General features: G+C 41.5%; 1 protein-coding gene across 4 annotated transcripts in view; it reads right to left on the reverse strand.

Moving 5' to 3' along the window:
• HSD17B6 (hydroxysteroid 17-beta dehydrogenase 6) overlaps positions 1-11,402 on the reverse strand; it is a 31,892-nt gene extending 20,490 nt beyond the window's left edge. For 2 of the 4 annotated variants that reach the window (XM_024736380.1, XM_024736383.1), the window contains exon 1: positions 2,602-2,630. The gene's annotated coding sequence lies outside the window, so the exon portion shown is untranslated. Of the gene's footprint in view, positions 1-2,601; positions 2,631-11,311 lie in introns of those variants that run through there. The other 2 variants (XM_024736382.1, XM_024736381.1) reach the window with 2 other exon arrangements.
• Positions 11,403-11,408: the final 6 nt, after the last annotated feature.

Raw genomic sequence — 11,408 nt, forward strand, 5'->3', positions numbered from 1 at the left:
TAGCATTATTTTGGTGGCTCTTGTTTTTTTGTTGTTTTTTTTTTTGCGGTACACAGGCCTCTCACTGTCGTGGCCTCTCCTGTTGCAGAGCACAGGCTCCGAACACGCAAGCCCAGCGGCCATGGCTCATGGACCCAGCCGCTCCACGGCATGTGGGATCCTCCTGGACCGGGGCACGAACCCACGCCCCCTGCATCGGCAGGCGGACTCTCAACCACTGCGCCACCAGGGAAGGCCTGGTTGTTGTTTTATTATTGCCATTCTGGGCCTTTCTCCCTGAGCCCTACCACTTCCACTTTTTCACAATATGTGCAACTCCAGGTATAGCAACATCCTTAGTCATTTCTATCTGCTTTTTATCACGACGTTGGGCCATCCTGGTTCACCCTGACTTTCTTCAGTCTCAAGCAGAGGACTTCTCTCTCTGCACTGTAGCACATGGCAAAGTAAAGAATAGCTTTTACTCCCTTCTTTTAAATCTTCAGACCTGGGCTTGTCTATAAGCTCCAAACAGTCTAGTCACTGATCCTAAGAGCACATGGATTCATGGACCGATAGATCCATCGTGACATTCTTTGTTCTCACATTGGGCATACAGACTAGGTGTTACTTTAAAACAAAGAATGTTGCCCACCTCTGCAGTCACTGACTGGCAGTACATCCTGAAAAGAATTCAGGATGAAAAATGTGATAAGGCACTCTATGGTTTGGAAAAACAGATGCCTTAGATAGACAGAGATATCTCAGGGGGGAAAATTTTAATGAACCCAGATTCTTGCATCTTCTCCTACAGAGAAAAGCACTAAAATCATTAACTAAGATATCTGATCCTCATGATTAGTAGTAACCTGTTACCAAGATGTATGCTTGACTGCACACATTCCCTAGCCAAAATCATACATATACTGGCTTCTCCCCCTACCCCTTTGGAGCAGTTCCTCAGAGCTATCTGAGAGGCTGTCTCCCAGGCTGTAGTCCTCAGTGAGACCTTGAATAAATTCAACTCACAGCTCTTACATTGTGTGTTTTTCTTTCAGTTGACATACTCAAGCCAACAACTGTTTATCACAGTTAGATGCCACTATGCACCCACCATAATGTTTTAACTGAAAAAGGCTGACAATGTCAAGTGTTGGCAAGAACAATCAAGCACTGCTATTGAAAGAGTAAATTTATTCAATCAATCTGAAAAAAACAGTTTGTCATTATCCACTGAAGCTAAAGATCCACCTTCCCTATACCCATAGATTCCATTTTAGGTATTTCACAACAACAACACAATATGTGCACCCTAAGATGGGTTTGCAGCAGCATTATCTGTGATAGCCAAAAGCTGGAAACAACCCAAACATGCACAAAGAGTAGAATGGATAAATAAGTTGAGATATGCTCATGTAATGGAATGCTATACGGTGACAAAAACAAACTATAGCTACACACAATTACATGAATGAATCTCATAAACATAATATTGTGACACAAAAGAACACATACTATATTATTCCATCTACACAAAGTTTTAAAGAGACAAAACTAATTTAGGTTGCTACAAAAGATTACTGGTTACCTTTGGGGAGGAGGTAGGGGGTCCACGATTGAGAAAGGTATTAGTGAGTTGTTTACAGTGCTCATAATGTTCTATTACTTGACCTGTGTGGCTGTTAACAGAAGTACTAATTTTGTGAAAATTCATTGAACCATCCACCTGTGTGTTCTCAACTCAAATTAGGAAAAAAAAAATACCGCTCTTATTAAAAAGAGAAGAAGAAAACAAACAGTGTGAAGAAAATCACTTCTGTGTTTGTTATAAAATTCTTATCAAGAACATATTATCGGGCTTCCCTGGTGGCGCAGTGGTTGAGAGTCCGCCTGCCGATGCAGGGGACACGGGTTCATGACCCGGTCCGGGAAGATCCCACATGCTGCGGAGCAGCTGGGCCCGTGAGCCATGGCCGCTGAGCCTGTGCGTCCAGAGCCTGTGCTCCGCAACGGGAGAGGCCACAGCAGTGAGAGGCCCACGTACCACAAAAAACAAAAAAAAACAAAAACAAACAAACAAAAAAAAGAACATATTATCTTAGAAGTTTAAGGCCAAATTTAATATTCAATCATAGTAATTCTATTAGTCCTTGTAGACAGCATTTTTTTCTTCTCTCCTCTCTTTCATCACTTTGATTTTCTATTTCTTTTTATGTTTCCATCTGCATTTTAATAACTTTTTTGTATATATGTCTTTTACTATAAGTTACCTCAAACTCTTTTTGAAGATGCTACATTGTCCAAGCATAAAACTTAACAGATTTTCCAACCTCAGTCTCATCCCAAAAGCTGACTCAATCCCTCTGCCAAGTGGGAAAAAATTAGCAAATACTCCAGCAGCTGATGCCTTGTACTGGCATAAATATAAATATAAATATATATATATACATATATGAAATATTATATATATGAAATATAGTAAATGTATATATACACATATATATATATATATATATATATATCATACTCCATTTCATATCAGTATATGAGATTCCACAAAGAGAAAGGAAAAATGTTACCTGAGGAATTCTTGTTTGGGAATGTACATCAGATTTCACCTACCTTTGGAATTTTACTTCTTCTCTGTTCTCCACAGGATTAGAAATGTAACAAGTGAGAAGGAATAATGGGACTATTAAACCCTTGTTTACTGGTCACGTGGGTTAAAAAAAAGAAAGAAAAAACAGTTTCGCCACTCCCACTGCAAAGAGCTTGCTCACAGTAGGAGATGGGGGTAGGGTTAAGGCAGGACACAAACTAGGCCACAGAGCTTCAGCAACACAGTTCTCAGGACTTAATTATATAAGGTCGCTCTTGCTTACCCAAAAGTTCACAAACTTACCCCACAGCTCCCAGCATTATCAAAAAAGAGCTGGTTTTCCACACTGTCAAGAATTCCAATTTACAGAGTATACCCAGGGGGTCCTATTTATAAGTATAAAATTATTCTCAACTTCTAAACAATACTTTCTCAAACTCCAAAAGAATAAAGATCAAAAAAGCAGAGAACACAATGGCAATGAAATTTCTTTCAGAAATCAAAGTTGAAGGGTCTTTTAAGAAAATTAAAAACCATAATCAAGATCTTTTTAAAAAAATTTTTTTTAACTTAAAAAAAATTTTTTTAAAAACATCTTTCTCAGGACTTCCCTCGTGGCGCAGTGGTTAAGAATCCGCCTGCCAAAAACAAAAAGAATCCGCCTGCCAATGCAGGGGACATGGGTTCAAGCCCCAGTCCAGGAAGATCCCACATGCTGCGGAGCAACTAAGCCCGTGTGCCGCAACTACTGAGCCTGCGTGCCACAACTACTGAAGCCCGCACACCTACAGCCCGTGCTCTGCAACAAGAGAAGCCACCGCTCGCCGCAACTAGAGAAAGTCCACGCAGCAACGAAGACCTGACCCAACACAGCCAAAAATAAATAAATTTATTTAAAAAAAACCTTTCTCCAAACAGATCTTATCCCCAAGCCAACATACACACACACACACACACACACACACACACACACACACACACACACGATTTGCTCAGGAAGAGTCCGGTCCTGGAGACTTCAGAGGACTTCATGAATCCCCACTGGGCAGGGTTGCTTTCCTTTCCCCAACGCTGCCCACCCTCCGCTTCCTCACCTCCTTCACAACACCGCCCTCTTGTGGTCAGAGTCCAGGCTGCTCCACTCCTTTGTGCCAAGCCCACAGTTCTCACCAGTGTCATTCTTGCTCAACTGGAGAATCAGATGTGTTACAGCCAAAATTAAAAGTAGAAAGCCCCCATCCTCTGAGTAAGTTGGAGCCTCTGCTGGAGTCAGGGAGCGGGGAAGCAGAGTCCCCTTTTAGATTGCCAACCTGAGATCAGCTTCTGCAAACTGGGGCTCTCAGCCTTAATGCTGTCAGACACCTTTCCAAAAGAGCTGCAGCTGGACAGGAATAAAGACGCAGACATAGAGAATGGACTTGAGGACACGGGGAGGAGGAAGGGGAAGCTGGGACGAAGTGAGAGAGTGGCATGGACATATATACACTACCAAATGTAAAATAGATAGCTCGTGGGAAGCAGCTGCATAGCGCAGGGAGATCAGCTCTGTGCTTTGTGTCCAACTAGAGGGGTGGGATAGGGAGGGTGGGAGGGAGACGCAAGAGGGAGGAGATGTGGGGATATATGTATATGTATAGCTGATTCACTCTGTTGTACAGCAGAAACTAACACAGCATTGTAAAGCAATTATACTCCAATAAAGATGTTAAAAAATTTAAAAAAAAAAAAGAGCTGGGCTTCCCTAGTGGCGCAGTGGTTGAGAATCTGCCTGCCAATGCAGGGGACACGGGTTTGAGCCCTGGTCTGGGAAGATCCCACATGCCGCGGAGCAACTGGGCCCGTGAGCCACAATTACTGAGCCTGCGCGTCTGGAGCCTGTGCTCCGCAACAACAGAGGCCGCGATAGTGAGAGGCCTGCGCACCAAGATGAAGAGTGACCCCCGCTTGCCACAACCAGAGAAAGCCCTTGCACAGAAATGAAGACCCAACACGGCCATAAATAAATAAATACATTTAAAAAAAAAAAAAAAAAGAGCTGCATCTGCCTCGTGTCCTAATCCGCTCCAGCAAATTAATCAAACCCAGGGAGGGAGTTGTGGGAACCTTCGATTTAAAGCCAGTCAGTCAGAAGCACAGGTAACAACCTGGGCTTGCAATTGGCATCTGAAGAGGGCAGGGGAGTCTTGTGGAACTGAACCCTTAACCTGTGGAATCTGACACTATCTCTGGATAGATAGTGTCAGAATTGAGTTGAACTATAGGAAACCTAGGCTGGAATCCAAAGAATCGGTTTGGATGTGTGGGGAAACACACCCATGCCCCACAATGGAACTGGTATCAGAATCCTTCAGCACCCTTTCACAACTCTCTGCTCTCTTGGCTCCTATGAAATCACACTCTCCTAGTTCTCCTGCTTCTATTCCTACTTGTTCTCATTGTCTTTTGCTGGTTTCTCTTCCTCTACCCAATTTTTAAAGTCAATATCTTTAAGAGTTCTATCCTGGCCCTTCCTCTCTTCTCACTGTACACACCCTCCTTGTTTGGGGACCTCAGTCATCATCAGCTTCAACCCTGATCCGAGATCTAATGACTTGCAAATCTCTGCCTTCAGTCAAGACGTCTCCTGACATCTAGCTCCTCATATCCAACTACCTGCTGGGCATCTTCCACTTGAATTCATCCATTCACTCCATAAACATAGAGTCCCTACTATGTGCTAGGTCCAATGCTAGTTACTGGAGCTAAAAGAGGTGCGTAAAATAGACATGATATTTGAAATCTTAGAACTTATTATTTTAGTAGGAAAAATAAACATTAAATATATATTCCCACAAATAAATATATTATTACACACTGTGATGAGGGCTATGAAAGAAAAGCATAGAGAGCTTAGGGAGTATCACAGTAGCAACTCAAACTCAACTTTTCAAAACTGAAATAATGATGATTCAGTACAATCTGATCCTCCTCCTTATTTTCACATTATTTCCTATCCCTACATGTATTCAACAAATACTCAACACATTTAATGATTGCCCACTAGGTGCCAAACAACCCCTTCCAACCAGTTGCCCAATTCTGAAACCTGGGAAATCATCCTAGACCACTTCCTCATCCCCCACATCCAATCAATATTAATTCTCAGTAATATCTCTTAAGTCACTTACGTCCACACAATCACAACCATCTCTACTTTACTGCCTTACTTCAGGCCACAAGTACTTGTGCCCTGGATTCCAGCAACAGTTTCTTGGGATTGCTCTGCCTCTGTTTGCTCTTTCCCCTTCTGTTTGCCCTTTACAGGGCTCCAGAGTTTATTTCTAAAACACAATTCTGATTATGTTTCTCCCCTTCTTAAAAGCCTTCCAAGACTCCCCACTGTCTTCAGACAAATCCGAGTTCCTGTGGAGGAACAAGGTTTGACACTGTGTTTTGATCTGAATCTGCCATCCTTTATTTTAAGCAGTCTGCAAGGAGGAAGCTAGATCCCAATAGTATATAGCTTTATGATTAACAAGAAAACCTATACAATATGTATTTTGGCAGGTTATTTATCAAAAATCTGCTAGAGGGGGCCTCCCTGGTGGCGCAGTGGTTGAGAGTCCGCCTGCCGATGCAGGGGACACGGGTTTGTGCCCCGGTCCGGGAAGATCCCACATGCCGCGGAGCGGCTGGGCCCGTGAGCCATGGCTGCTGAGCCTGCGCGTCTGGAGCCTGTGCTCTGCAGCGGGAGAGGCCACAACAGTGAGAGGCCCGCGTACTGCCAAAAAAAAAAAAAAAAACCAAAAAAAAAAATCTGCTAGGTTCATTTATAGCTTAGGTGAGAAATTCAATTTCATATATTATATCCATCATATAGATTAAAAAACAATTGCAATATCCTATAAAACATGTTTTATCAGCTTTGAAGTCATCATTTGCTTTGTGGTTAAAAGAATCATTCCTGTGAGATTAAACTAAAACTTTGTCATTTAAATAAATATGAGGGTACTCTTTATTACTTTTCAGTAGTTGATGATAGCAAGTGATAAAACCTATCATAAACTGAAATATGACCTTGGCTCCACCTAGATAGTCTCCCTTTGTTTATGATGCTCTTCTGTCAACAGAACATTAATCTTCTTTTATTTTATTGAGGAGGAAAATAACTAGCACAGGAGTACTTCAAATTTTCAATTTGTTTCAACAATATTATTCACTCCCAAGGCTTCTCATCAAATACAGATATGATCAATATTTTATTATAATTTTAACCAAAACTGAATTAAAATGGAAGATGAATAACTTTTTTTTTTTTTTTTTGGCCACACCTCATGGCATGCAGAATTTCCCTGACCAGGGGGAAGGTGAATAACTTTTATTTCCACACTCTTTAGCTTGGCATGCAATGCTCTGGCCATAGCTTGCCTCTTAGTCCCATTTCTCACTATGCCTTCCCTTGAAGTCTGAGTTCTGACCATATGGAACTATACTGGCAGGTTCCTGAAAGCACCATGCCATTTCCGCTTTTATGCCTTTGCTCCCTGTACCAATACTGTCCAAGTCTTTAAAAAAATGCTGATGCCACATTAAAAGGATCATACACCATTATCAAGTGGGGTTTATCCCAGGAATGCAAGGATTCTTCAATATACACAAATCAATCAATGTGATACACCATACTAACAAACTGAAGGATAAAAACCATACGATAATCTCAATAGATGCAGAAAAAGCTTTTGACAAAATTTAACACCATTTATGATAAAAACACTCCAGAAAGGAGGCATAGAGGGAACTTACCTTAAAATAATAAAGGCCATATATGACAAACCCACAGCCAACATCGTTCTCCATGGTGAAAAACTGAAACCATTTCCACTAAGATCAGGAACAAGACAAGGCTGCCCACTCTCATCATTATTATTCAACATAGTTTTGGAAGTTTTAGCCACAGCAATCAGAGAAGAAAAAGAAATAAAAGGAATCCAAATCAGAAAAGAAGAAGTAAAACTGTCACTGCTTGTAGATGACATGATACTATACATAGAGAATCCTAAAGATGCTACCAGAAAACTAACAGACGAATGGAAAAAGAAGACGTGGTATATATATACAATGGAATATTACTCAGCCATAAAAGGGAACGAAATTGGGTCATTTGTAGAGACGTGGATGGATCTAGAGACTGTCATACAGAGTGAAGTAAGTCAGAAAGAGAAAAACAAATATCATATATTAATGCATATATGTGGAACCTAGAAAAATGGTACAGATGAACCAGTTTGCAGGGCAGAAATAGAGACACAGATGCAGAGAACAAACATATGGACACTAAGGGGGAAAGTGGTAAGGGTGGGGGGTGGTGTGATGAATTGGGAGATTGGGATTGACATGTATACACTAATATGTATAAAATGGATAACGAATAAGAGCCTACTATATAAAAAAATAAATTAAATAAAATTCAACAATTAAAAAAAAAAGAGAGAGAGATGTACCACAATGTTCATTGCAGCACTGTTTACAAGGCCCAGGACATGGAACCAACCTAAACGTCCACCAACAGATGAATGGATAAAGAAGATGTGGCACGTATATACAATGGAATATTACTCAGCCATAAAAAGAAACGAAATTGAGTTATTTGTAGTGAGGTGGATAGATCTAGTGTCTGTCATACAGAGTCAAGTAAGTCAGAAAGAGAAAAACAAATACCATATGCTAACACATATATATGGAATCTAAAATTTTAAAAAATGGTCCTGAAGAACCTAAGGGCAGGACAGGAATAAAGATGCAGAAGTAGACTTGAGGACACGGGGAGGGGGAAGGGTAAGCTGGGACAAAGTGAGAGAGTAGCATTGACATATATACACTACCAAATGTAAAATAGATAGCTAGTGCGAAGCAGCCGCATAGCACAGGGAGATCATCTCCATGCTTTGTGACCACCTAGAGGGGTGGGATAGGGAGGGTGGGAGGGAGGCTCAAGAGGGAGGTGATATGGGGATATATTTATACGTATAGCTGATTCACTTTGTTATATAGCAGAAACTAACACAACATTGTAAAGTAATTATATTCCAATAAAGATGTTGGAAAAAAATGCTGATGCCAATAGACAGCTGGGTTATAAATTCATCTATAACATGTCATTATACTTCTTGATTTGGATCCATTGCCCCTGCTAGACTATAACTTTCTCGGAAGTAGAACCCATATCACTTTTTCTCCACAGAGCCTAGCTAAATGTCCAACACAAATTTTCAATAACTCTTTGTGGAATAAATGAATAAGTTAAAGAATGACTGAATGAACTATATCTTTCCCAAACAGATCATCCTTTTACATGCTAAAAACATCCAGAATAACAACAGGAGCTGGACTGCAAGTCCATGAAGTAGGTTCTACGTCTGCAAAGAACTTGAAGAGAGAGAACTAGGGCTGACAGATTACCCAAAGAGGTTGATAGCAGACATAAATAGTAAATGTAAAGGGGATGGTAGATAGCATAAGGCTTGAAGGACAAAGGGGTTTTGCACCTATGAGGATGAAAGCACAAGGGGAAACCAACTGAATGGCAATACTGCCTCCCAGTGGCCCTTGGGATAAAAGCCTCTATACCAGAGCACTTTCACAAAATAGCTTTCTCACTTTGAGTGGTTCTGGGCTATGAGCTGGGCCAGGCACCTCTTACTTTATCTCATTTAACCCTTACAACGATCCCTTGTAGACACATAGCTTGTAGATTAGGAGTGAATCACACAGACTCTGGAGTCAGGATGTCTGGCTCTCCTACTTACTAGGTTTGTGACCTGGGGCAAATTAATTCTCAGCATATGTCCCCAACTGTAAAATAGGGATAATATTAGTACCTATCACATACATCCTTGACAGCATAGCAAATGCTATATAAACGTTAGCTATTATTATGCCCTTTTTTCTGGTGAGGAAAACTTATGTTAAATAAATGAAGCATACAATAGGAACTCAATAAATAAACCTCCTTTGCTTTCCCCCCTTATGTCTTAGCTCCTTACAGTGCGCCCTCTTTAATGGTCCTGAAATTTAAATAGGGGACTCCCAAATAGCTCAAAGAAGTCAGTTCCTAAAGGGAGCAATAAGGAATCTCCAGTAAAGAAACTGAGAAACCTCCATTAAAAAGCCCAGGGCATGTGGTTCTGGAAAAGAGAACTCTACTGGCACTCTTGTTACTGTTATTAGAGTGAAGACCTTCCCAGCAATGAAATTCACTCTACTGAAAACAGGATGCACGGAGATTGTGAAAATCAACTAAGATTTGTGCAGGATGTCACATTTCTAGAAATATTCAAATAAATATGATCTGTCCAGAGCCCATTTTTCACAACTTTGCCCACAGAAGCTAAGGGACCATGATCACTTTCAAGATTGGGCTAATAATAACCTACTAGAGAGTCTATTCTCTCGTTGCTTTCCTACTATTATTGTAAAAATAAAATTCATGAAAATGATAGTTTTCATGTGACACAACACTGATGTGATTATCAGACTGCCCACCCCAGTCCACCTTTGAGATGAGATGTATCTTTACCTGGTAAGACTTATTGGCAGATCTGCACATCGATAGCAAACAGGCTCCTTTACATGGAGAGTAAAGCTCTCCATGCTTCTGCAAGCTTCCTCTGATTCAGATTTTAGTATTCCTGGGTGTTCTATTTGAGAGACTGAATATACAAACAAACAATGACCAGACCATATTTAAAAACAGAACTCTGACCCGCAACCTGCCCGAAGCCTACCCAGGAAACCAACCCCCTTATCTATAATAAACAGCCCAGGAAGCCAGCCTGCTTAAGTCAGACTTGTAGGAAGTCAGACTGCAGTGTCTAGTGATAGTCCAGGAAGCCAAATAACCCATACAACAATCCGCTCAAAATAGCCAGGACTTGATTAACAACTGAGAGCTTCCCTAATTTTTGTCCCCACTTCCAACTTAGGACCAACCAGAGAAAGCCACATATGCACCCCTAACCAATCACATAGGATGCCCCTCTCTTGAGTTAGACCACCTACAACTTACCCATGAAGACAGCCTTGAATCAGGACATACCTGAAACCTTCCCTTTTTTCACTATCAATCTTTTCCACTCCTCTGCCTGTCTATGAGTCTCTGCCAAAATACAAGTGACGGTGGCTGACTCCCTTTCTAAATATAGCAAGCTATTGAATAAATAGCTTTTGCTTTTCTCATTTGGTTGGTCATCATTTATTTCCACATATTGGACCTAGTAATTCTACAAAGAACTAATTTCCAAACCCTCTTTAAAAGATATTGGTTGGGTTTCCCTGGTGGCACAGTGGTTAAGAATACGCCTGCCAACGCAGCGGTCACAGGTTCGAGCCCTGGTCCGGGAAGATCCCACGTGCCGCGGAGCAACTAAGCCCGTGTGCCACAACGACTGAGCCTGTGCTCTACAGGCCGCGAGCCACAACTACTGAGCCCATGTACCATAACTACTGAAGCCTGCACGCCTAGAGCCCATGCTCTACAACAAGAGAAGCCACTGCAATGAGAAGCCCGCGCACCGCAACGAGAAAGCCCATGCGCAGCAACGAAGACCCAACTCAGCCAAAGATAAATAAAAAAATTTTTAATCTTAAAAAAAAGAGATATTGGTTAACATTGTTTCTAAAACAGTCATAAAGTTAGCAGAGAACATCTCTTTTACTTCATCTTAATAACCTAAATCTATATGCTCCAAGGCTCACCTTTAGGCAGAAGATATCCCTGGAATGGGCGCAGCCTCCTGCCCACCTGAGCAGTGGAGTGTCGAAGCGGGCGGGTGGAGACCGCGGGAGCGGCTCC

The sequence above is a fragment of the Neophocaena asiaeorientalis genome, unplaced genomic scaffold (genome assembly GCF_003031525.2).
Source record: "Neophocaena asiaeorientalis asiaeorientalis breed wild unplaced genomic scaffold, Neophocaena_asiaeorientalis_V1.1 scaffold134, whole genome shotgun sequence".
Classification (NCBI taxonomy): domain Eukaryota; kingdom Metazoa; phylum Chordata; class Mammalia; order Artiodactyla; family Phocoenidae; genus Neophocaena; species Neophocaena asiaeorientalis.